We start from the raw sequence: 23,396 nt of genomic DNA, 5'->3' as shown, positions 1-23,396 counted from the left end.
GGCAGCGAGTGCATTTTTTATTAATGGGCTTCTGGAGTAAGGGGTATGCAGATGTGTGTGCATGCGTGCGCGTGCATAGAGCCCAGAACTGCCAGCACGCTAGAGCGAGTCACAGGGAGAGACAGATGCACGCTGCAATCGTGGATCACCCTAATATCCATGCTGTACATGTGGGTGCACCCATGCTGTACATATACATACATCTATATGTACATGCCTAGCCCTAGTAGGCAGTTGCCACATATATACAAATACACATGCCACAGAAACACAAAATATAGTTGGGACATCCTACTCCTTGTAGCAGTTCCCAACATTTACAGCACATTTACATTATTCTCGCTCTGGATTTAATGTGAGAAGCTCCTGGTTTGGTGGTGTGGCGATCTGGCAGCAAGCAGAACTCAAACACACCACATAGCAAACACAAACATGTGTGCATATACCCTGAGTAGCATTGTGGGGTGGGGGTAACACATGCTTGATGCAACATTGTCTAACTTCCCTGCAAACAAATCAGAATGAATGCTCAATAAATAGCTGATGTTGTCTAACCTCCCTGCAAACTTTGTGCTCAATAAACATGTCATCAGGAAGATGAGAGAGAAGCTAGTTCCCCGTCATCACTGCCAGCTGGGATTGTGAGAGTAGTGTTGTTTTTTGTTTGTTTGCCTGCCTTTCCTTTTCTACCCTAGGAATAGCCCTAGTGGCTGTCTGAGGACTGCTACCAACAATTAGGCCCCATGGATACGCCAATAATTGCAGCATGTGCTTGTGTAGAGCATCGGGTGGCTCTGCAGAACGTGTAGGTTGAGTCTCCAGTCCTGCCCCACTATCTTGTACTGGAAGCTGGAGGAGTCATGTGTCTTATTGTCCTAGAGAAGACACATATGAGTATGGTAACAAGAATAGTGGGCCTTCGCTTATCTCCTTGCACTAAAGACCGCTCAGGCCTTCATTGTGTGACATTTTGGGCTGTTTTCCCACCACTTTTTTTGACACAAGTGTGTTACATACAATTCCCTGGAGCAGTAGGGACATTTAGGGCACTGATTGTTTTCAGACAGTGGGGAGGGCGGAAACATAGACTTGTATTCAACTAAGTTCCACTCAGAGTAGACCCACAGAAATTCATGAACTTAAGCTAGTCATGACCATTAATTTCAGTGGGTTTACTCTGAGTAGGACTAACACTGGATACAAGCCATTCATACCAAGGGTGCAATCCTATGCATGTTACTTGGGAAGAACTGCAACTGAACTCGGTGGAGCTTAAATCGAACATGTAAGGCTGTAAGGTTGTTGCAGAGGAATGCATTACCAATTTTAGTGATGCACATTTGTTACGTGTACATTTTATTGAATTTTTTATTGCTGAACCTTTCCTGTGTCTATGTCTTCTCCAACAGCAGCAGCAACAAATATTTAAGGTTTTGATCTCTTAGCCTCATCCGGAGAAAAATGGCTTTTAAAATGCAGCTGTTTAGCACTACCCTCCTGCCCACCTCTAATGCACCTTAAATCACTCTCACCTTTCACTTTATAGCCATTTGGCAGCAGTCCTGACCCGGATGCTTGCTCTGCTGCCATGTGCTTTGGCCCTTGTTTTTGACCTATACTCCTCTGCATGGCTGCTCTGCTCCGCTTCTCCTGTTCTCCTTCTCCAGCCTAACTAGATGTTCCTTTCTCCTATCCTGCTGCACCTGCATGCCCATTTTCCTCCTTCTTCTAAATCCCAAGGAGCCCAGCTGCTGCCTCCATGAGCTGATCTCCCTCGCTATGATGTGTGATCTGCACTATATGACCTTGAGGGATATTCAGTTCCCTCTTGGATCCCTGCTTGGGTCCAGCACCCCTATAATGCAGCGTTAACTTCATCTTGGACTCTGTCCAGCAAAGACCAGACATGCCTGGTTTGCAGCATTTGCTGCCTGATCTTCTGTATATTTACTCTGAAAAAGTCCTGATGCTTAGGACACTTCAACACAGCGGTTTATTGTGGACTTGATCCTGCTCATGTAAGCAAGTTTAGTGCAACACCCTCATGAAAATGCTGCCCTGTATTATTTCCCCATTTAATCTGGATTTAGCAGTTTTGGTAGAACGGTTTGATGATAATCAAGGTTGCTTTTTAATGATATTTTCCTGTATATTGGTATAGGAATATCACACACTAATATTTCCATCTTTAGAGAGTTGTTGCCTAAGTTTCACTAATGTTTCACTCTTTAAAAGTGATGTCTCCAAAAGTGCTTTTAGACAATCCCAAAGTGCAATGCTTCAAAGACTGAGGTGTGTACACAGATCATTGGCCCATCTATTTCTATATTCCCCACAGTGACTAGCACCAGGTCTGCAGGGTTTCATACCGGGGGCATTCCTGGCTCTACCTGGAGCTTGACTAGGATTGACTAAGGGAGTTGGACTAGATAATTTCTGTGGTCCAAGGAAATTATGGCTAAACATATTGTTTCCATGTAGAGCAAGGGGGAGGAATGTTTAGAATTAACTCTTCTTTATGAAAGTGAACTTGTGTATAGTTTTAAACAAGCTCCTGTCTCTGGTGTTTCCTAGGGCTAGTCCTTGGGTAGTCCATCCCTCAGTCTGGATTTTCTCATACCAGAGATACTCCGGAAAGGAAAATGTATGAGAAAATCTAGACTGAGGGAAGGGAAGAGTGGCAGTGATTTGGAAGGAAACATCATATGGACACCTGAGAATTAATGGAGGCACAGAAAGCTTACTGTCCACATTAAACAACAGCATAGATGAATCCAGAGTAAAACCACTGGTCCACCTAGTTCAGCATTGTCTATACTCACTGGCAGTAGCTTTCCAGGGCTTCAGGCACAAGGTTTCCCCTGCCCTACCTAGAGATACCATGAACTGGGACCTCCTGTGCTCTATTGCTGAGCTACAGTCCTTCAGCAAAGGTATAGATCCCATTCACCTTTCAGCAAGGAAATCATCGGTGGTGAGACTCTTACAATCAGTAGCTAGCTGCACAAGGGACAGGATGCTATTGGCTGATTTCATCTAGGGAGACTGGCTCAGAGCTCTATAGACCTCTGATCATTATATGGCCTTTGGTCTTCTGTCCACACGCAGAGGTGGACAAACCCAGGGGAAGTCCCCAAACACAAGCAACTGCTTCCTACTTCTTATGCTGTTTGGGCTAATGGGCATTCTGAAAAGTGGGAGCATGGACCATCCTTTCCTGTTGAGTTGCATGCAGAAAATCCCATTAGTGGTAGCAACAGAACTAAAGGTGGAACTGGAGAAACTCCCAGCTAATAAGAATGACTTTAAGAAATGCCAAGTTCCCTACTTGAAGGTTGCAAGGTCATAACCTGGAAACAGCAAGCTGGAATTTCTACTTTTATGCAAAAGTAGTAAGATTTGGATTATTCCAGTGGTGGCAGTTGATTATGGATGGCGGTTAATGGAACTGGTTTTGTATTATGTAGGGCAGGATTCAGAATTATGTTAAAGTCAGCTTTAGTGAAAGATATGGTGTCATCTGGAGAACACACCTTTGTCTGTAAATGTAGTGGGGGAAATTGCTGCAGAAGTACTTCCCACTTCTTTCCTTTCCAGACACCGTTGCTCATTTTCCCTACTCCTCTGTTGAAGCAGGTGGGGCTTCAGTTTTGCCCTGTAGCAGATGGTTGAGGAAGGTAAGCAGTAGGACCCAAGAAGCAATGAAGTGAGAGATCAGCAGCAACCTCTCCCAGTATAGGCACTGCATTCAGTGTAAAGTTGTGATCTCCAGGCTGAATCCTCTGCAGCATCTTTAGCACAACTGTAAATCCTGCCCTGCCTAATCCCAAACCACCTGACATAACACATGAGTAGAAACTTGCTTGCCCATTAACAATCTCTAACCCTTAGCTAGAAGAAGGTCGCAACAGCACCACCTGGTGATCCCTGTCACAACAACCTCAGTCACTACAGGTGTTAATAATGATTACCGACACATACAATTATGGATTATCATAATTAATTGGCATAGAAGAAAGTGGTAATTATTTTCATTGTGCATATAGTTATCGGCAATCTTACATATTTCCGTAATAGCCAATTACAATTATTAATCAATTCCTGGGGTTTAGTAAAAAATGATGAGTGTTAGCAGCCCTGCCATAAATGGTCACTGATGTTGAAAATATAGGCTATCTGCCATCATTGGTCTGCTCAGTAATTATTGCTATTTGTTATTAATTATTATGATTGTGTTTTAACAGTCTCATTCCCGTTGAAAGCACAATGGTGTGTGAATTTGTCCTTGAGGGACTTTGCCAAGAGTAAAAATCTCATTAAGGGGCTTGAGGTTCTTTTTATTTTATTTAAAAAAATAGATTAGGATTTCTGCGTTGTGTTTTTTCCCTGCCTATTTGATTTGAATTAGTGAGATAATGAGCTCCCAGAGGTGTGAGATGCCGACAATTCCCAATCAAAGCACAGGAGAGGAATTAAAGGGAGAGAGTGAGAGAGAAAAAGTAAAGGCCTTCCTATGCTCCAAAAGATCTAAAACATCATTTTCAGAAATGGAACCAATTGCTCCTTCTGTGCCTTGTGAGCCATATAGTTCACTATGAGAACCCAGGATGGGCTCATCAGTAGTTGCTAAATCGCACCTTTGCAGCCCTTTGCTCAGGTCTGTTTATGGCAGCATCCAATAAAAACAAACCCCTTTCTGCTGCTACTGGAAAGTGGCATATTTGAGTGTGGGAACTGATTGCATGCATAAGATTTGATTTTTTTTGGTTTATTATTAATTTCACCTCATCAGCAAGAGCTGCACCAGGAGGGCAGCATCTGAGGTGGAGTGAGGTGGAGCTGCTCACACAATTGCTCGTGGGCATGACTTTACTTGGCAAGAATAATAAGGCTGGGTGGATAGTTTAGCAGGGACCGGCTGCCATCAGTGCATCAGAGACTGCCCAGCAGTAACGTATCTGTTGTCTCTTTGGTGGCTACTGAAAACCTTTCTCTTGCAACAAGTCTTGTACGTAAAGACCTTTCCCTGTCCGGTATTGGAATTGTTTTTCATATGCTTTTATTTTTTTATTGCCTGTTGTTTGCTATTCCAGGCCCCTACTGCAGGCGTAGGAACAGAGGCGGTGGGAATATACATTTAAATAAAAGTAACCCTTATCCTCATCTCACACCCTGTTACCTTTGCTGTAAGACTGAAATTAACTGTCTGAGTGGGAGGGGGGTACCCATAATTATAAACGTTTATGGAACCAACAGGGATACATGCACTTCAAGCTAATTTCATAAGAGAATTGATTGAGCAATGCAATGAGACCCTAGTGTGTGGCAGCACTCTGACTCGTTCGAAAGAGAGGAAGAGGAAGAGAGTGGTTTTGTATATGCTCTCACCATCTATCCTGATCTCTAGGAAAGCCAGTATTTATTGGTATTATCGTTCCAGATCACATGACCAAAGCAGCAAAGCTGTGCCTGGGATTTTAGCCACTGTCTGCCCAGGCTCTCCAGGGTCAAGGGTCAAGCTTTTTCCCAGTCTTGCTGCCTGGAGATGCTTGGACTGAACTTGGTCCATCTGTGTGCAAGAATATGCTGAGTTTTGACCCTGCTTTTTTTAAGGGGCTTCAGGAGCCAAATAGGCCACCCTCTCAAAGCGTGGATACATGCACCCAGACTGTCACTGTTTAGGTTTGCAAAATTAAAGTGGATTATAGTGCTTTGTCTCAAAGTACAACAAATGCACTTTAAAAAATACAACAGACTTTTTGCAGTTAGAAAAATGACAGGGAAATGCATTGAAACATCCCGCATGTAGATCAAGACGAATGCTAATAAAGACCAGACAGTGGCTAGGGAAACCCAGCCAGATGGGTGGGGTATAAATAAATAATAATAATAATAATAATAATAATAATAATAATAATAATAATAATAATTACTACTACTACTACTACTACTACTACTACTACTACTACATAAACTAACCTCTGTCTAAGCTTTGTGCAAGCAAATCAGGATGAATGCTCAAGAAATAGGTTGTCTGGAAGTAGCCCTAAGACTGTAGGAGGGCAAAGGTGTCAGAAAATGTGCTTTTATGAAAGAGATATTCCAGGATAAGATGAGATCACATATCAGAATGGTTTTTAGAAGCAACTTCCAGGTTTTTGTTTTGTTTTTAAATCAGGACATTCTCATCAAAGTTTAGCATGAACCAGTAGAGAGGTCAAGGGATTAGCACTTATTAGGTCAGGTCTGGTGGTCATTTGCTACTTCCCAGCAAAGGGGGACATAATCTTTTCAAATTGTTATGAGTTTGTGCCACCTGGAAAGCAGGAAGCTTAACCTGAGCTAAGGATGTAGCAGGCAGGGCAGAAATGTTGCATTCACCTTGGTGCTCAGGCCAAATAAATCAAAGCATACTTCTACTCTGAATGCAGCTTATACCAGACTATGTCTTATATATTAACCAGACCTGTGAGCCCAGGGCTCTTAATCTTTCCACCCAAACCTTCCCTGCTCCTACACTTGTCTGGCACAGCTGGAGATACTGTTATCCACCCACTTGCAACCTTGGGGTCATCTTTGTCTCTACTTTGTCATTTTCTCACATCCAAGTAGTCGCAAATCCTGCGACTTCTCCCTTTTCAGCCACTCCATGAACAGCCTTTCTCTTTCTATCTAGAGCTAGTGGTTAAACCTTGTCTATGCTCCAGTCATGAATTATCTATATTACAGTAACCTCCTCCTTGCTGGTCTGGCTGCCAAGTCCCCACCTCTCCTGTTCTGCTAAGTTCATTGTTCTCTCCTGCTCCTATGCTGTAGGTCTCTGCACTGTCTACATCAGTTCCAAGTATCTAGCCCTTACATTTATAGCTTTTATTCACCCTGATTATATGTTATGGCTTATCTACCTTTACCATACCAGCTGCTCCCTGCTTCTTCAGACCTGAGCCCCACACCTTCTTTGCTGCTCTGATCACTCCTTCCTTTCTGCAAAGTTCACCTGCTCTTGCTGTCCCTCCCGCTAGAAAGTAGGTGCACACATAGCCCCATATAGAGTTCGCAGGCTTCCTTAAACTCTTTGGGGTGAACAACGGACAATTCCACAGAACCACACAAACAGATACACTTGCTCGACAGATGCCGTAGAACTAACACTGACTTCATGCCTCCATATTGCCCTGTGGAGCTGACAACCCCACTTTAGCAAATTCCTATAGAACAGATCATCATTGGCCCCACAGAGCTTAATTCAGTGTTCATGCATCATTCACACACACACATGCAGTTGTCATTTGCTAAGGCTTAGCCTGGTTCCTTCCTCCCTGCCTTCGGCACCTGTGCACCGTGTGCTGGGGGATTAGGGGCTTTGCTGGCTCTGAGCTGTGCTGGGCCCTCCCTGCTCTGGTTATTTCCCCAGGGATGGGGGATGTTTGCTCAAGGTAAACACTGTCTGGGGGATGAAGCTGGTACAGCATTCTGCTTCTCTTCCACTCTTCCATGCTAGCCTTGCGCTACAATTTGTCCTTGTTTACTTCCAACCTCTGCCCCTCCCAAGCCCAAGCAGATCCAATGCTGCAAATGCTCTCACTCCAAGCCAGCTGCTCCCCGCAATTCCAGACCTGAATCCCTCCCTCTTCTTCGACATTATCCTTTATCCAGCTGTAGCCTCCCTGCCTTGCGATCTACGCCCTGGACTTCCTGTAGATCTGCTAATGCCTTTCAATCTTGACATGCACACAAGCTCTGCATTAGTTCAGCTCTGGACAGCCCTGGCTGATTCTACTCAGTGTTAGTCTTGATTTACAGCCTTCCACATTTTTTGGTCAGAAATGTGACCAAGACACTTTACAGCAAATCATGGGACCTTGTCGCCCTTGGTTCCAGGTACTGTTTTACTCACACCAGAGCAATGTAGCAGGGTGAAGCGACTTCCTTCCAGAGGCACCATGAAAGGGTGGTCGTGAGGAGGGAATTAATGAAACCAAGAATCTGTGTCTGCATGGTGCAGTGAGACTTTTAAAAGACATTCCTCTTAAATCCCACTCTCCATTGTAGGGGTGGGGAGTGGTATTTAAGAACTTCAGAAGAGCCCTGCTGGATTAGACCAAAGACCTATCCAGTCCAGTACTCTATTCTCACAGTGGTCAACCAGATGCCTATGGGAAGCTCACTCACAATTTGGGCTGCAACACTGGCCCACCCAGTCAGAGTATGAAGAATGGATAGTTTCTGCCCTTGCCAATCCATGTGAGACTGTAAGACCAAGGTCTGGGAAGCCTTGTGAGTTCCACAGAACAAAAACAACAGATGAAGGTTGCTTCCAGGCAATCTTTTATTGAGCATTTGTCCTTACTTGTTTTCACAAAGTGTGCAGGAAGGTCAGATGGCAATGGTTATATATTGAACAGTCATTCTGATTTGTTTAGAGCGTGGAGCTCAAGGTTGCTTACATGGGTTTTCGTCCTCCCAATTTTATCCTCATGACAACCCTGTGAGGTAGGTTAGAATAAGAGACAGTGGCTAGCCCATGGGCACCCAGTGAACTTCATGACCGAGTGGGGATTTGAACCCTGGCCTCTCAGGTCATAGTCCATCGCTGTAGCCATCCTTCACCATACTGGCCGATGTTATATGATGTTGCATCAAAGCAATTGTTATCCCACATGAGGGATGTGGAAGAAAATTGATTCAGTTCACGCTTTAAGGTGATTGTATCAGATTTGCACTTTCTGAAACAGTGTGAGAACCGAAACACAGCCCTCCTTTCAAATTTATGCGGATCCAAATGTTGTGATGAAGTTCCGCAACCAAAATTTTTACAAAAATGCATATATTAGGGGAAGTGGACATAAAAAGTATATTTTAGTGAAAATAACATGCAAAAATGCATTATATTGGGAAACTTGCTTGTAATAATAGGCAAATTAGTCAAAACCACATAAAAATGTGTTATTAGGAGAAATTCACACTCAAATGGTGATTAATTTTCATGAGGGTTTCTTTTTTCAATTACAAATTGCTGCAGAAATGTGGATAACTGAATTCAATATTGGCAAAAAACCTCCCCTCCCTATCCCACTCTCCTGTGTGTTTCCCTGTCACTTTTCTTATTGTAAAAAGTCTGATTTTGGGGAGAGGGGAAATAGATTTGTTGCACAAAAGTGCCAGATAAATTGTGCAGCCTGAATTAACCAGTATGTGACTGAATCCCACCTGAAAATAGTGACAGTGCAGAAGTGCCCCATGTTAGATTGTGCCACTTGCTGGAACAACTGATGTTCAAGAGCAAAATTTCACTTTACACAGAACTCTTCCACTAAGGTTGCTATACGTCCGAAATTTCCTGGACATAGCTGGATGCATTCAGTCTGGGTGGAAATCGCTGAAATGTCTGGGAACATATGGCAACTGGTGTCAGAAATCTAGATTTTGGCAAATTTCCTTTAAAATAGCTCAGAAACATCTCTTTTTTGAGCTAAACAACTTTGGCCAAAACTAAAAAAGCTCATCAACTTTGCCCCCCAAGCTTTTTGAAATATGGCAACCCTACTTCAAGGGGTTGTGGTGAAACCAGCAACCTTAAAGTGATGTTGTTACATAATGAGCAGTGTTAACCTGGTGAGATTTGGTGCTGTATAAATAAATAGGTGGCCCAGAAAGTTTTGAGGAGGATCTATACATTGCATTCAAGAATGGAAAACTTATGGATAGCCAAGGTGGTGGCCATCCAGATATTTTTGGACTCTGGCTCTCTAGCCAGCATGGTCAATGGTAGCACAAGGTTAGGAGTTGTATCATTTATTTTATTTATTTATTTATAAGAAAAATATTCATATGCCTCCGTATCATAAAAATGTATCACAGCAGTTTACAACATAAAACCAGACAATGGGATCATATTAAGTTAAGAACAAGTTAAGAACAAAAAGAAATAAAAAAACAAACACCAGTAGACCATTGTAGGGGGTGTCCTTTTAATTGCCTGCATAGGTCACAGAGAAGTTTTCAGCAGGCATTTAAAGGTTGGCACAGAAGGCACCCGCTGAATCTCTGTTGTCGTTGTTGTCATTGTTGTTACGTTTACTCATTGCTTACTACAAAAATGTCTCAAAATGATTTACAATCATAAATGCATGCACATTAAAAAAAATGCAACACACATCACCAAAATAAAAAGAACATTAATTGACACATTGTGCTAATTCTGCAATAACATAAAAGGGACAAATCCTATGCTACCTTTGCAGATTATAAAACATCTGCACTGGCTGCTCATCTACTACTGAGCAAGGGTGTGTTAATTTACAAAGCCCTGAGGAACTTAGGTACAGGGTACTTTACGGACAGCTTACATTCTCATATCCCAATTTGATAAGTGAGAACATCAACAGGAGCACTGTTGGTCGTCCCCCGACTTGGCGAGGCTCATCTGACAGCAGCAAGAAACTGAGCCTTTAGTGTCATCACCCCAGTCCTGTGAAATGCTCTGCCAATTGAGATTCAGCAGGCGCCTTCTGTTTTAGTCTGTAAATGCCTGCTGATAAATTTTCTATGCCAGCAAGCTTATGCAGGCAATTAAGAAAATATCTATCTGCAATTGTTAGTTGATCTCTGATTTTAAATTTGTACATGTACATGGCTTTTTTTAATATAAGCAGGTTTGCTGCAAATTGCTTTGATATTTTTATGACTAGCAATATACAAATATTTAAATAAATAAAATAAAAAGTAAAATATTGGTTATAAGAAAACATTTGCAACAGAGAGAATTAGCTGTAAGAGTATTATTTTCAAACTCTGCCTTAAGAAATATTTCACTCCTCATTCTGAAAGAGAAAATGTTTCATACAACAGTTTTCTCACCCCAAGTTTTGAGTTTTTCCATTTCACACCTTCAACAAATATTTTCATCCCATCGCCCCTCTATTTCCTCCTCAGGCCTTCATATCTCTCACACCACACCACATGATGGGCCTCTCCAAATATCACTTCATAGAGAGGCCATTTTTGGCAAGATCTGCAGAGCAAAACTAAAATAAAAGTTGGTCCTTGGTTAAATGGAACACACAAAATAGCAGGAAATCACTATATTACGTGAGAATGCAACATTTCTCAGATCTCCACCCTCCAAGTATCTGTCCTCAATGCTCAACTGATGGAGAGCCAGACCTCTACTTTGTGAGATGACCCCCTTAGCTATCGTTTTGAAGTCTGGTGGGGGTGGGGAGATTATTTTGCTAAATCGAGTGGGCTTGGCTTGTGAATTTCATGAACAGCTCTTCCTTTTCCCTCTCCAGTCCTAGCACTTTCTGGCTTATGCAGAAAACATTGCGCAAATACAGCTTAAAATGCAGCAGGGGGGGGAGGGGGGATGACCTTGCTGCGTTTTAAGCTGCTAATGTGGACATACTCTTAGCTCAGCCATTCTCTCCATTTTGAAAAGAGTTTTCCCATTAGTGGTCAGTAAAATCAGTAACTTGGCGATGACTCTGAATGTTTTCTGCACATGTTTCTAATTTTAAAGAGAGACTTTTCCTTTAAACATTTACCTGAGCAGAGCAGCACTAGGCAACCAATAACATGCTCCTGGCAGGCCAACTACTTCCTGCGTATTCACAGAACAGACATTTTCTCTCAAGCAAAGAGTTTGTTTACAAGAGGCAGGAAAGCTTTTGGGGCAGTAAAACAAAGGGCTCTTTAATTTAAAACACATCTCTAGCTAACTTAATTTTCCTTGCCCTTAATATTACTAGAACAGGCTATTTTCACACTTGCTTCGTTGTGTTGTCACTTTGTTCCCAGAACTGCCACAACTGTATGTGACCAGGCCAACCTCAGCTACAATCCTCCCTTAGATGAAGGATGCATCCATTTGAGCCAGCGGGACAGGAGGGACCCAGAAGCAGATCATAGTTCAACCCCACATCTAAGGGACCTGAAAGTAAGTGTGTGTGTGTGTGTGTGTGTGTGTGTGTTTAGCAAGATTATTCCTCTACCCTCATTTCCAACATGACATCCTTTCTAAGAACCAATAGTTCTTGGGCAATCTCTTATGCAAATGTGGTCTCAGTGTGGAACTGAAAATATGTGGGAAGCCACAGTTTGCAAAGCTCCCAATGGGAGAGTAACTGCTTGCACAGGCAATGCACATAACATAACTGTGAATGAGAACCACAAATTGCTCCCATGAAGGAACTTAACCAGCTTAGCCAACCAACTACGGTAAATCTGTGTTTGCACTGGCCTTGCAACATTGACTGTAGGAAGATAGGTGAAGGGAACAGAAGGGAAGATTTTTTCCCCCTTATATAGTCAACATGGCTTTTTTGTATAGTTAACAGAAGCAAGTTATTAATAACACCGTGAACAGAAGTACATCATAATGAGCTGCAAGCAAGTTTTGTGGATGGCCAATTTGCATGACATATTTTCACACATATGAAATCATGATTGCAGTCATGCCAGAAGTCAGTCAACCAGTAGCTGCTGGAACTGGTCTAAAAGCAACAGTAGGTGCTTTTGTGTATAATGGCAATACTATTATGGTTTACTCCCCTACTCCAGCCACTTCCTAGGATGGTGGTGGGATGGAAAATGTGCTTTAAATGTGTGGTGTGTTTGCAGCCAATGTATTGATAGAATGGGTGCCTAAGTGAGTGTTTTGGTACTAGTAACTATCTCTGTGTGATTAGCGTACCAGAAGCAAGCAGAGATTGGTTGTTAGTTTCTTAGTGCCAACCCACTGCATCCTGCAGTGACAGCTTCTGTGAACAGGAGGAGCAGGGTGGAAATCGTTCTTGGATGTGGATGCAGACAATGATCCAAAGAACGACCCATTATAGGCCTAAATGATGAACAATCTAAATTAAAATCCAGAGTTGATTTTTTAATCCAAATTTCAAGGCAAATCTTTCATCTCTTTACAGCATCCTCTCGGCATAGCTACCAAACTAATTGCTTTTTTTAAAATAGTTGTGTGTCAAAATAGAAACTCACTATTCCCAGTTACTGGACCCCCAGTAAGTATGATCCGGACACATAATGTTAATATAATGAAATGGGGGAAAATAATGATTTCAAATATGAAATGAATAGTAATATGTTTAAGCATACCATTTTAGTAACATTCTCACAAACAAAAACACATTTAAAGTGAAGTGGACTGGCTTTATTTCAAACACTTTTAGTAGTTGTATACCAACTATTATTATTATTTATTAAATTTATATACTGCCCTTCATCCAAAGATCACAGGGTGATTTACAGTATAAAAACATAACATAACATAACATAACATAACATAACATAACATAACATAACATAACATAACATAACATAACATAACAACAACTTACGAAGTATATCAGCAGTAACAACTAAACTATACAAAAATGTGTTAATTATTACAATGGGTGGGTAGTGGATTTGGATGAATCCCAAATCTTAAACCAAAGTGAATGGTTTGAAGACATGGTGCATTTGTCAGAGGCAAAGAGGGAATGGTCTGAGGCACCCCAAACCGAAGCAGGAACTCATGAAGTGCTTTGTGGTTGCATTGTGGGTGGACAGTGGACTTTCTGTTTCCATTTCTTTTAAAATGGCATGAGAGATAAAGAAGTGTTATTATCATAGAATCCAGAACTACTAGGGGAACATCCAGCGCTGCCCTCTCCAGAAGCCAAGCCCATCCCCACATTCACCAACTCCCCACCAACAGGCAGTGGCTGGATATAGATTGTGATCTAGAAACAGGGTTATATTTCCTTCCAGGTCCAGATTCAAATTTGCATGCAGATCTTTTCTCCTTCTGCTGCTTTTCCATCTTTAACACTGTAATTCACAAGCAGCCTTGAAAGAGGCGAAACCTGCCAAGGCTGCTAAGCAACAAAGCACAAAGGAAAATGGAAGCTGTTGCCACAAGCTTTTGGCGCGTACACCCTTGAGCCTTTGCCCTTCTTTGGCTTTGCAGAGCATGCACCTATCCCCAGCATCAGCAGAGAGAGGAGATGCTTGGATCATCTGCCCAGGTAGAGATCGAGTGGTGAATTTTAACATCTATTGGTTGCCTGCAGTCTCTACCTGTGGTACATTTGCAGGGCAGTTTGGCTTTGCCAAAGAGCTTGGCTTCCTAGAGGGGCCGACCAGGCCTGTCTCAGCAGTTCCTGACTGCAGCGAGAGGGTGTGTGTGGCTAACCCAACCTCTTGGTGAGAGGTGGAACAGTGAGCTGGTGAGAGGATGGAATCCATTCATGAAGTTGGGTGGGTGGTAAATAATGCGAGGGTGGGTCGGACTTGTCACTGGAGTCTCAAGCAGCTCCTGTGGCTTGGAGTGCTTATGCCCAGCTCAGGCGGGTTCCCCATCTACAGCCATCCCTGGACTGGGATATCCTGACCTCAGTTGCCCATGCTCTAGTGACTTCCCGCCCTGTAATATGCGCTATGTGGAACTGCCCTTGAAGATGGCCTGCTAAGTGGGGCAGCCTGATGGGACCATGTGACACCGGTCCTGAAAGCACTGCAAAGCCTGCCAGACCCAATCTACCAGACCCAATCAAGGTGTTAGTACTAGCATATAAATTTTTAATAGCTTGGGATCCAAGTACATAAAAGAGGACCTTTCCTAATACAGTGGTGCCTCGCTAGACGAAAATAATTCGTTCTGCGAGTGCTGTCGTATAGCGAATTTTTCGTCTTGCGAAGCACCAACGAGAGAATAGCGGTTTGACGAAAAAAAGAAAAAAAAAAATCGGAAATTTTTTCGTCTTGCGAGGCAAGCCCATTGAAAAATTCGTCTTGCGAGACAGCCTTCCGCTAGCGAATGCCTTTCGTTTAGCGAGTTTTTCGTCTAGCGAGGCATTCGTCTAGCGGGGTACCACTGTATCGGCCATTTTGGTCTCTAAGGTCAGTAGGTGAGCTGATGTTGGTGCTGCTGCTACCAGGGACTGCCCAGTTGGTGGCAGGGTCTTTTCAGTGGTGGTCCCCAGTTGTGGGATGCCCTCCTTAGCGAGGTGGATCCGTCTCCATCATGATCAGCTTTCAGGAGGAATGTGAAAACTTTCCTGTGTACCATTTGGTGGCTGAAGAATACTGGCCCTGGCATCCCTTCTGGCATCCTGGCCAGCTCTATTACACTGGTGTGAACCCTGGCGCACCAGAACTCCAGAATAACAGCAAATAAAATCTGCTCATATGTCAGCAACTGATAAGACTTGCCAACGAGTTCTTCCAAAGTTTTCCTAAATTATAAAGGTCCAAAATACAGGCCAAAAGAGAACAGGTCTGGGAAGAGCGAGGCATACAATGGGCACCACCAGTGAAAAGACCCTGCTCCGTGTAGCTCCTGCTCTGTCATTTGATAGGGTGCCCACTTGCCCTCCTTCTTGACATGGAATGCTCTCTATTGATGTCTCCAGGTCCATTACAAAGACCATAAGAAGGGAGATCAGGGACCTTGAAGTTCCCAATAGCTGTTAAGCAAGCAAGCAATCACACAGATCACCTTTGTCACAGTCAGGACGCCTATGTCCTGGCCAGGCCTGCGCCCAATCTTGTTTTTGTACAATCTTGTTTGTTCTCAGTAACCAAAATTATATTATCAACATATACAAGCAGAAAAGTTGTTTCCCTTCGTTTGCAAGGAATCGTACAAAACAAAGTGGCACTAATAAAGAAAAGTTCCAGGGTGGCAACAGAAAGCAAACTAAAAATGCTTTTGCAGTTCATCAAAACTATCCAGCAATATCAAGTTATAGGAAAACTGGTGCTATTAACAGTAATCCTTCTAGTTGGTTAATTGGTTTGGCAACTTCCATGCACATGACTTGTGATGCTAATTATTTCCCCCAATAGTTAAATGATAACTAATCAGAGGCAGCTACAGTTGCAAATGGCAGCAAAATATCTGTGAAAGGAAGAGGAGCAGGCAGGGCCGTCTTAAGCATATCAGGCGCCCTGGCGCGGCCAGCGAACTCGCGCTCCCGCGCTCCACCGGGCAGCCGGAGGGTGCGGCGTGGCTGACCAGCTTGTGGCCCCGCGCTCTGCTGAGCAGCTGGAGGGCACGGTGCGGCCAGCTGGCTTGCGCTCACGCGCTCCGCCGGGCAGCCTGAGGGCGCGGTGCAGCCTGCCGGCTCACGCTCCCATGCTCTGCCGGGCAGCCGGAGGGTGCGGCATGGCCGGCCAGCTCCCGCTCCGGGGCAGCTGGAGGGCGCGGCACAGCCGGCCGGTTCGTGCTCACGCCCTCCGCCGGGCAACCCGAGGGTGCGGTGCGGCCGGCCGGCTCATGCTCCTGTGCTCTGCCGGGCAGCCAGAGGGCGTGGCGTGGCCGGCCAGCTCCCGCGCTCCGCCGGGCAGCCGGAGGGCGCTGCCGGCGGGCGCTGCCAGCGGGGCTGGAAGGCGGAGGCGCCCTCCAGCCCATTGTGCCCTGGCGCGTTGCGCCAGTAGGCTCAATGGTTAAGACGGCCCTGGGAGCAGGTTTGCTCAAGTGTGTTGCAGGTAGAAATACTGTTTGTAATGAAGTGAGAGCAGTAGTGTACTTGCTCGAATTAACAAATAAGAAAGTTTTGAGAATTTAAATTCTAGATTAAAATTGATTACTTAATTGAGAAGGGGATTGTAACAAAAACGCCGAGGCCTAATTTGAATAGCAGAGTGCCTGGTATCTTGTGGGCAATCTCATCCTTTATTTCCACACTGTGGCTGCAGACCAAATGACCTGTTAGGAGAGTTATGAGATTCAGGTGAGGGTTAGATGCCTTGTCAATCCCAGAAGTTATATAAGAGGCCTTTGCCCTGGCCAGGCCTTCGTTTTTTAAAGAATAACATTACAACTTCATTTCCCTAAAAAATAATGCTTATTTCACAAAAGGTTTACAAAGTTCAGTTATTGCAATAGTTTTTCAGTGTTAATTTTATGCATTTTTTTAAAAATCACCATGGTATTTAACAATAATATCTTATGTCGTTTAGATGATAAATTGTGAATTGCAGAATTTAAATACCCGTCATCATCCTGGCTTCACTCAATTTTGTTTATAACACTCTGCCATTTTCTTCTAGTTGTGAGGGTGGGGAATGGGGAGGGGCCTCACAAGTGGAGTAGGCTAGGGCCTCACTTCATCTAAATCTGGCTCTGGTCGCAAGCCTGAGATCACTGGGTGAAATCATGTTTTTAACTATAACTGTTTGAGAATGCCTTTAAACAAAAACCCATTGTGTATGTGTTTGGCCTCCTGAGCTCCTTTGGAAGGAAAGGTGGGATATAAATTTAATAAATACATCAATGTCCACCCAGCCTTGTCCATCCCTACCTCCCTCACCCCTGCAAAGGGCAATATATCAACAAATATGCTTCTACCTAAATACAAATCCAGGCACCCCTGACTTTGGCACCATTTTAGCCTATACACTCCATCCTCACCTCCCCACCCTGACCCACTATTCTGTCCTGCATGTCATAATGGCACCTGGAGACAACAGATTGTCAGGGAGCCTGCAAAAGCCACATTTGGAGCACAAATCCAAACTGCTGTCAGTCCCAGTGTTTTCGAAATGGTGGGCCCCAGGAACTTTGAGGGTGGGTTGTCAGGCTGTTGGCAGTCAGCAATGAGGACAGTAAGCTACAAAGGACTGAGGCTGCGCATAGCAGCTAGCTTTTCAAAGAGCTGGAGGCGGTGTTGTAGAGGTGTCATTGCCCACGGCACACATGCTCATTTTTTGTGTGTCCTCCCATGATCTTTGGTCAAATCAGTTCTGTTGGTTTTCTGCGCTGCTTCAAGCTGTCCTTTGAAAAAGCTGGCCTTCAGCTGATGTTGTAGCAGGCCTGTATACATTTCACTGTGAGGGTCGTCCACTTGGATAGTGCCCATCACAAGTTCTAAAAATATATATGCCCTGTCCTGAGAGGGTTGGTTTTAACAGTTGCTGCTTTAAAAAAAGAACAAGAAGAAAAAGATGGGTGCTTATCTTTTCTAAAAGGGTGGTGGGGTGATGAATCACTGCAAGGTTATTTGCAACTTCTCTGCAATCTTCTACCATGCAAAAACATTCTTGTCTCTTCCTCCTCCCCGTTAGCCAGGCTATTGGCCTAATATTGGGGAGAGGTATCTCATGATTTTCCAGTAGGCATGCAAGTTTCTTATGCATCTCTTCCGTTCTCCTCAACCCTGGCATGTCCCCAGGCCTCCAAGTCCATCTAAGGTCATGCTTTCATTTTGCATTGGGAGGAAAAAATATTTTTGTATGCTGTTTTCAGTCTGGCAGACACCCCTGTCGAAGTTTGGGGCACCTGGGTACTCCCAGGGACCTTTGGGCACATTTTAAATTCACAGTGTGGGATAACCACCCTCGTATAACCAACATGCTTGTCAAATTAATGTATGAAGGGGTTAAGACCATAGAGTAAGCTGTCCTGCCAGACTTACCTCACCTCCCGAGGAACTAGGTAATCAGACCTATTGTTATTCCTCTTTGGTCTATCTGAGAAGCTCAGCATGTAAAGAAGTCTGAATTGGTTGCTCCAAGCTCAGACTGCATGGCTCTAACAAGCTTTCTTGTGTTCCTATCCCAATAATTTAGGAACCTTTACCACTGTTACTAAGCCAGGTTTCACTGTCTATGTTACCTGACTGGTGTATTTTAAAGCACATGAACCTGCCTTTGAAGAGTTTGTAAGTAAACTAATGTTGAACTTACCAAATGTGTGGGCTTTTTCTGTGCTAGGGAAGCTTTGGAAGGAACTTAGAAGGCCAATTTTAAATGCCTGACAGTCTATATTTCCATGCTTTACTTTGCTGCATATTTTGCGATTTTAAATCTCTGCTAGGGTTCTGTCATCAAATAGTGCTTGCCACAAACCTGGATCTCTCCAGTGTGGTGTAGTGGTTAAGAATGGCAGACTCGTAATCTGGTGAACCGGGTTCGCGTCTCCGCTCCTCCACATGCAGCTGCTGGGTGACCTTGGGCTAGTCACACTTCTTTGAAGTCTCTCATCCTCACTCACCTCACAGAGTGTTTGTTGTGGGGGAGGAAGGGAACGGAGAATGTTAGCCGCTTTGAGACTCCTTTGGGTAGTGATAAAGCGGGATATCAAATCCAAACTCCTCCCTCCCCCTCTGAAGAGTTGGGACACCTGGGTACCCCCAGAGGCCTTTGGGCAACTTTTTACTTCACAACCCCCTTGCTCTGCACAGCTCCTTTGCTTAGGATTGCCAACATCTGATACCTTGTAACATCCTCAGACCACGGGGACAGAGCAAGGAGTAGACTTGCGGCCCAAGGACCACATTTCCATCTGGACAACCTTCTGGGGTCCACATGCCAATGGCAGGTGGGGCCAGAGGCAAAATTGGGCAGAGCTACAAATGCAAATTTTACCTCTGTTCAGTTGGCTAGACACCCCTCTCCTCCATCCGGACAAGCAAGAGGCATATTCCAGGACATGTTCCAGCCAGGCAAAAACACTTGAGGTGTAAAGCAGAGCCAGTGAGTGGCATGGCCTGGGGAGACTTTCAAGGGCCAATGGAGGCCTGGAGGGCCATAATTGGTCCCCAGGCCTGTGGTTCCCCAACCCTGCCCTAGCAGATACAGTGAGCTGAGCATGTGTGTGTTGCATGGTAGAGTTGTGTAGGGAAGTATGTGCATCAGCAATCCCTATGGTTGCCATTGCCAAGTTGCTGTTTGGTATGCCACCATCCCCTGGTCCTGCTTTGTTCCAGAGAGTCTGTGGGGTCAGTTATGGAGGAAGCACACTCATATGTTCTGCCGTCTGTCATGTGAAGTGGTGTGCTTGGGCTTGAGCTCAGCTGTCTATCTCCTTAGTGCTCATACTCGGGTCACTCCATTCAAGCATGCACGCTAAATGCAATCCTGCTGGTTTTTATTCAAAATATTCTGGCAGTGAACCCAAACTTCTGGCTTTTGCACAAAAAATTCTGGCAGCTGGCCCACAGACAAAAAAAGAAAAAGGAAAAAAAGAAGCAGCTGATAGTTTGATATTCCTGGTTGGCAGCCCTACCCTCACTGGTGGGTCTTCCTGGTTTGGATCCGAAATGGCTGTTGTTTCTGGTTGACCTCTCTTGGGAAACTGCACCCTTTAGGGAGAAATGGACTACACCAGTGATCCTATGGGTTAGTCAATTTCACCAGTCCATTGGCTTGTAGCCGTAGGAAATGACCGCTCCCCACATCAAATGGGGGGCGATGTTTGTGTGGTCACGCGCAGCCCCACTGAATTCCTGGGCGACACCTGGAAGTTCGGCTGGCTGTGCCCTCTCCCAGTCTCCACCTACCCCAGTTAACCATCCAATCCCGCCTGGGGGAGGCATTGCTAAAGGACTGGGCAGGTAAGGGGAGGGACTGGGAGGGACTACCCAGCCCACACAATAGAGGGTTAAGCCTAACTGAGAAGCAGCAGTCGGCTAAAGCATTTTTAAACTGCACAATATTTTTAAAAATCTAAGCAGTGTACAATATGTTATTAAAATTTGTTAGTGACCTTATCTTGCCCAGGGCAACCCAAAGCGACTTAGAACCAGACAACCAACCAGACAATAAACCCCACATAGATACATTAAAACCAAGAGGAAATAAATACATTAAAACATCCCTCCCACTTCTAAAAGGCTGCAGATAGTTAAAGGACAAACAATATCATTCAAACAAAAAAGACAGCCTAAAGCAAATAAAGCAGCAGTATAAAAGGCATATAAAAACAAATAAAAGAGGAGTTCAGGGCATTAAAACACATCAAAGAGGGTCGGATCTTATGGGTCAGGAAAAGTCCAGGTAAAAATACCTTTACAAGGCAGTTGAAGAAACTGATGGTTGCTGCTTTATTATATATATGGCAGAGTATTCCATAATACAGGGGCAATACCAGAAAATGCCCGTATTCGGGTCACCCACCCTATGATGTTCTGTATGTTCCCCAGACGATCTAAGTGATCTTACAGGTCTATACAGGGGCAGATGATCTTTCAGCTCTGAGTTATTCAGGGCTTTATATGTTAACAAGACCTTTAACATGGCCCAGTAACCATGCTATGCTATTTAGATTGCTATGCTGTGCTGGCTCTGTTATTTGGCTGGTGACATATGCTACAGACATTTTGAAAGAGAAAATGGAACAAAGTTCTGGAGACAAAGAAGTGAGAAAAGAACTTGGTCTTTCATCACAGATACTTCTTGGAAATCTCAGAAACCTTAGTACTTTCCAAAGAATCAGCCAAGCCCATCCAGCAAATTTGTGCCAGCAAATGTCAGATTGTGCAACAAAATGGGCAAAAGTGTTTCCCATTAGTAGTGTTTACATGGACAATAGTGAACTTCTGGTCTTATTGACAACATTGTATCACCTCTGTAAGAATTATTTAGGAACGAGCACCTGCCTAATTTCTGTAGCTGTCATAGTCACTACGTACATTACATGTCCTGCTTTCTCTCAAGAAAGGATCAAGTTTGCTATAGCCATGTGTGGGCCACCAATTGGCAACCACTGCTCTATTGCATTTTACTATAATTCCTTGTCAGCCCTCAGTGTGGAGGAGAGTTTCAACATAGGACTTACTGGCATTTCTGGTACTGAATTGAACCGGGAGTCACTCTCATTGCCAATGCCAGGTGTGTAGAACTCTAATACTATTATTATTACTAATTCAATTTATATCCTACCCAAAGGAGCCCATGAGAGATGCAAGGGCAGAGTAATGACTCTGTGGTCATACAGTTTAATGGTTTAATGGCCAGTGGCTGTTGCAGTCCTTTCCCCCACCAGTCTGTATTTCCCTTACCTAAAGAAATACCAACAATTATCTTTCCACTACTTCATGTGTCCTTTGAGTTTTTTGGTTGTTAACTAGTGGTTTCAAACCTCTCTGTCTCTTTCTCTCCCACTCTCATGCACACACCTGGCAACATTGTGCCTCTTTTAGATTCCCACCAAAAATAAAAATTGCTCCTCACAAAACACACCTCAGGTTTTAGCAAATTGCCCCTTCAAAGGGCTTTTGAAGCTCCCCCACAGAATCCAAATCCAGCAGACACTGCATGCACCATTCGCTGGCAGGCAGGTGTCTTGCACTTTTGCCTTTTACAAAGTGAAAAAATGAACATTCCAAATCAAGCCGGAAGCTGGGAACTGTGTGTGACTGTTGTCTTCCTAGTTCTGTGACCACACTAGAGTAAGAGGTCCCCTCTGAGCCCAGTCTGGGTAAAAATATTGTCTGTGTGAAGCAAGTGCAAGGAGCCCACTTCCACAGCAGGTTCATAAATGTTGTACTGTATATCTGCAAACACCCTAACACACACACCCCAGAAAAGGAAGGAAAGCAGACTCTAAGGTTTCCTTAAAGTAAAGTGATTTATTTGTTCATGCGAAGCTGGCTGCAGATTCTTGCTGATTCCAGAATTAGTGGAATTCTGGAAGGTGGAAGGTCTTTGTCAGTCCAGAAAAGAGTTCTGATGAAGTAGGTGGAAGGAATACAGGGACAGATACTTTCCCCTGCTCGCTTGTGACTGTGGTTTGCCTGGGACCCGAATAAAAAATATATATTAAAGAGATGACCCCATTTAAGGGTGAGCTGTCAGGCAGTCCTGCCCTGTCTTGTCCTGGGACTCTTGGCAGAGACAACAGATTTCAGACTCACCCTATGCTTTGGCAGCAGTTCATATTAGCAATAATCACCTGCTTACCCTTTTATTGTATAAAAAAAAACCTGTTTACATATTGTATCAGATCCCTTTGCTTTATACTTTTTGTTCATTTTTGTTACATACATAAATGCTTAGATGAAGAACAGTTTAAGATTAAAACAACAATCAATGATTTACATAATTTGATAGTATCTCGTCTATCTGACTTTAAAAAAAGAACCTTTCCCAAATTCTGATTGCCTAACTGCCTATGTAACTTCATTACAGCATCCACAGCCTGTATTTTTACAAGCTGCAAATGTATAAGGGACAACTGAGTTTCTTTCCGGTATTTTGGCATCTCGTGTTTTTGCAGCTGCCAGTAAACAAAAGACAGTTTCTCTTGAGTTCGCCTTTCTTGAAGTAACAGACATAAAAGGGTTACTTGCAGATCCAAAACAGAAGCAAAATGTTTGACAGCTTATTAATATGAGTATTCTTTGCCAAACCCTTCTGAAACAGGTGAGGGTGAGCTCATCTCTACCTACCCCTGGCAGTGGGCTGGAGCAATGACAGGGCCGCATCACGGGTTAGGGATGAGCATCCCTGGCTGAGTCAGCTCTGCCTCTCCTGCAGGCATGATGGAAGGAGGAAAGGTCTTTGGCAAGTCTCTCCCACAGCAACCATCTGTCCCCTTGAGGCATGACCCTCGCTCCCTCTGGGGATGGAAGAACTGCATTGCTCACAAGGCAAAGGAGGCAGGGTCTGTAAAC

Source organism: Lacerta agilis, chromosome 2 (genome assembly GCF_009819535.1).
Source record: "Lacerta agilis isolate rLacAgi1 chromosome 2, rLacAgi1.pri, whole genome shotgun sequence".
NCBI classification, from domain to species: domain Eukaryota; kingdom Metazoa; phylum Chordata; class Lepidosauria; order Squamata; family Lacertidae; genus Lacerta; species Lacerta agilis.
The sequence above is the reverse complement of the archived record's forward strand: the minus strand, read 5'-3'. Positions refer to the sequence as shown.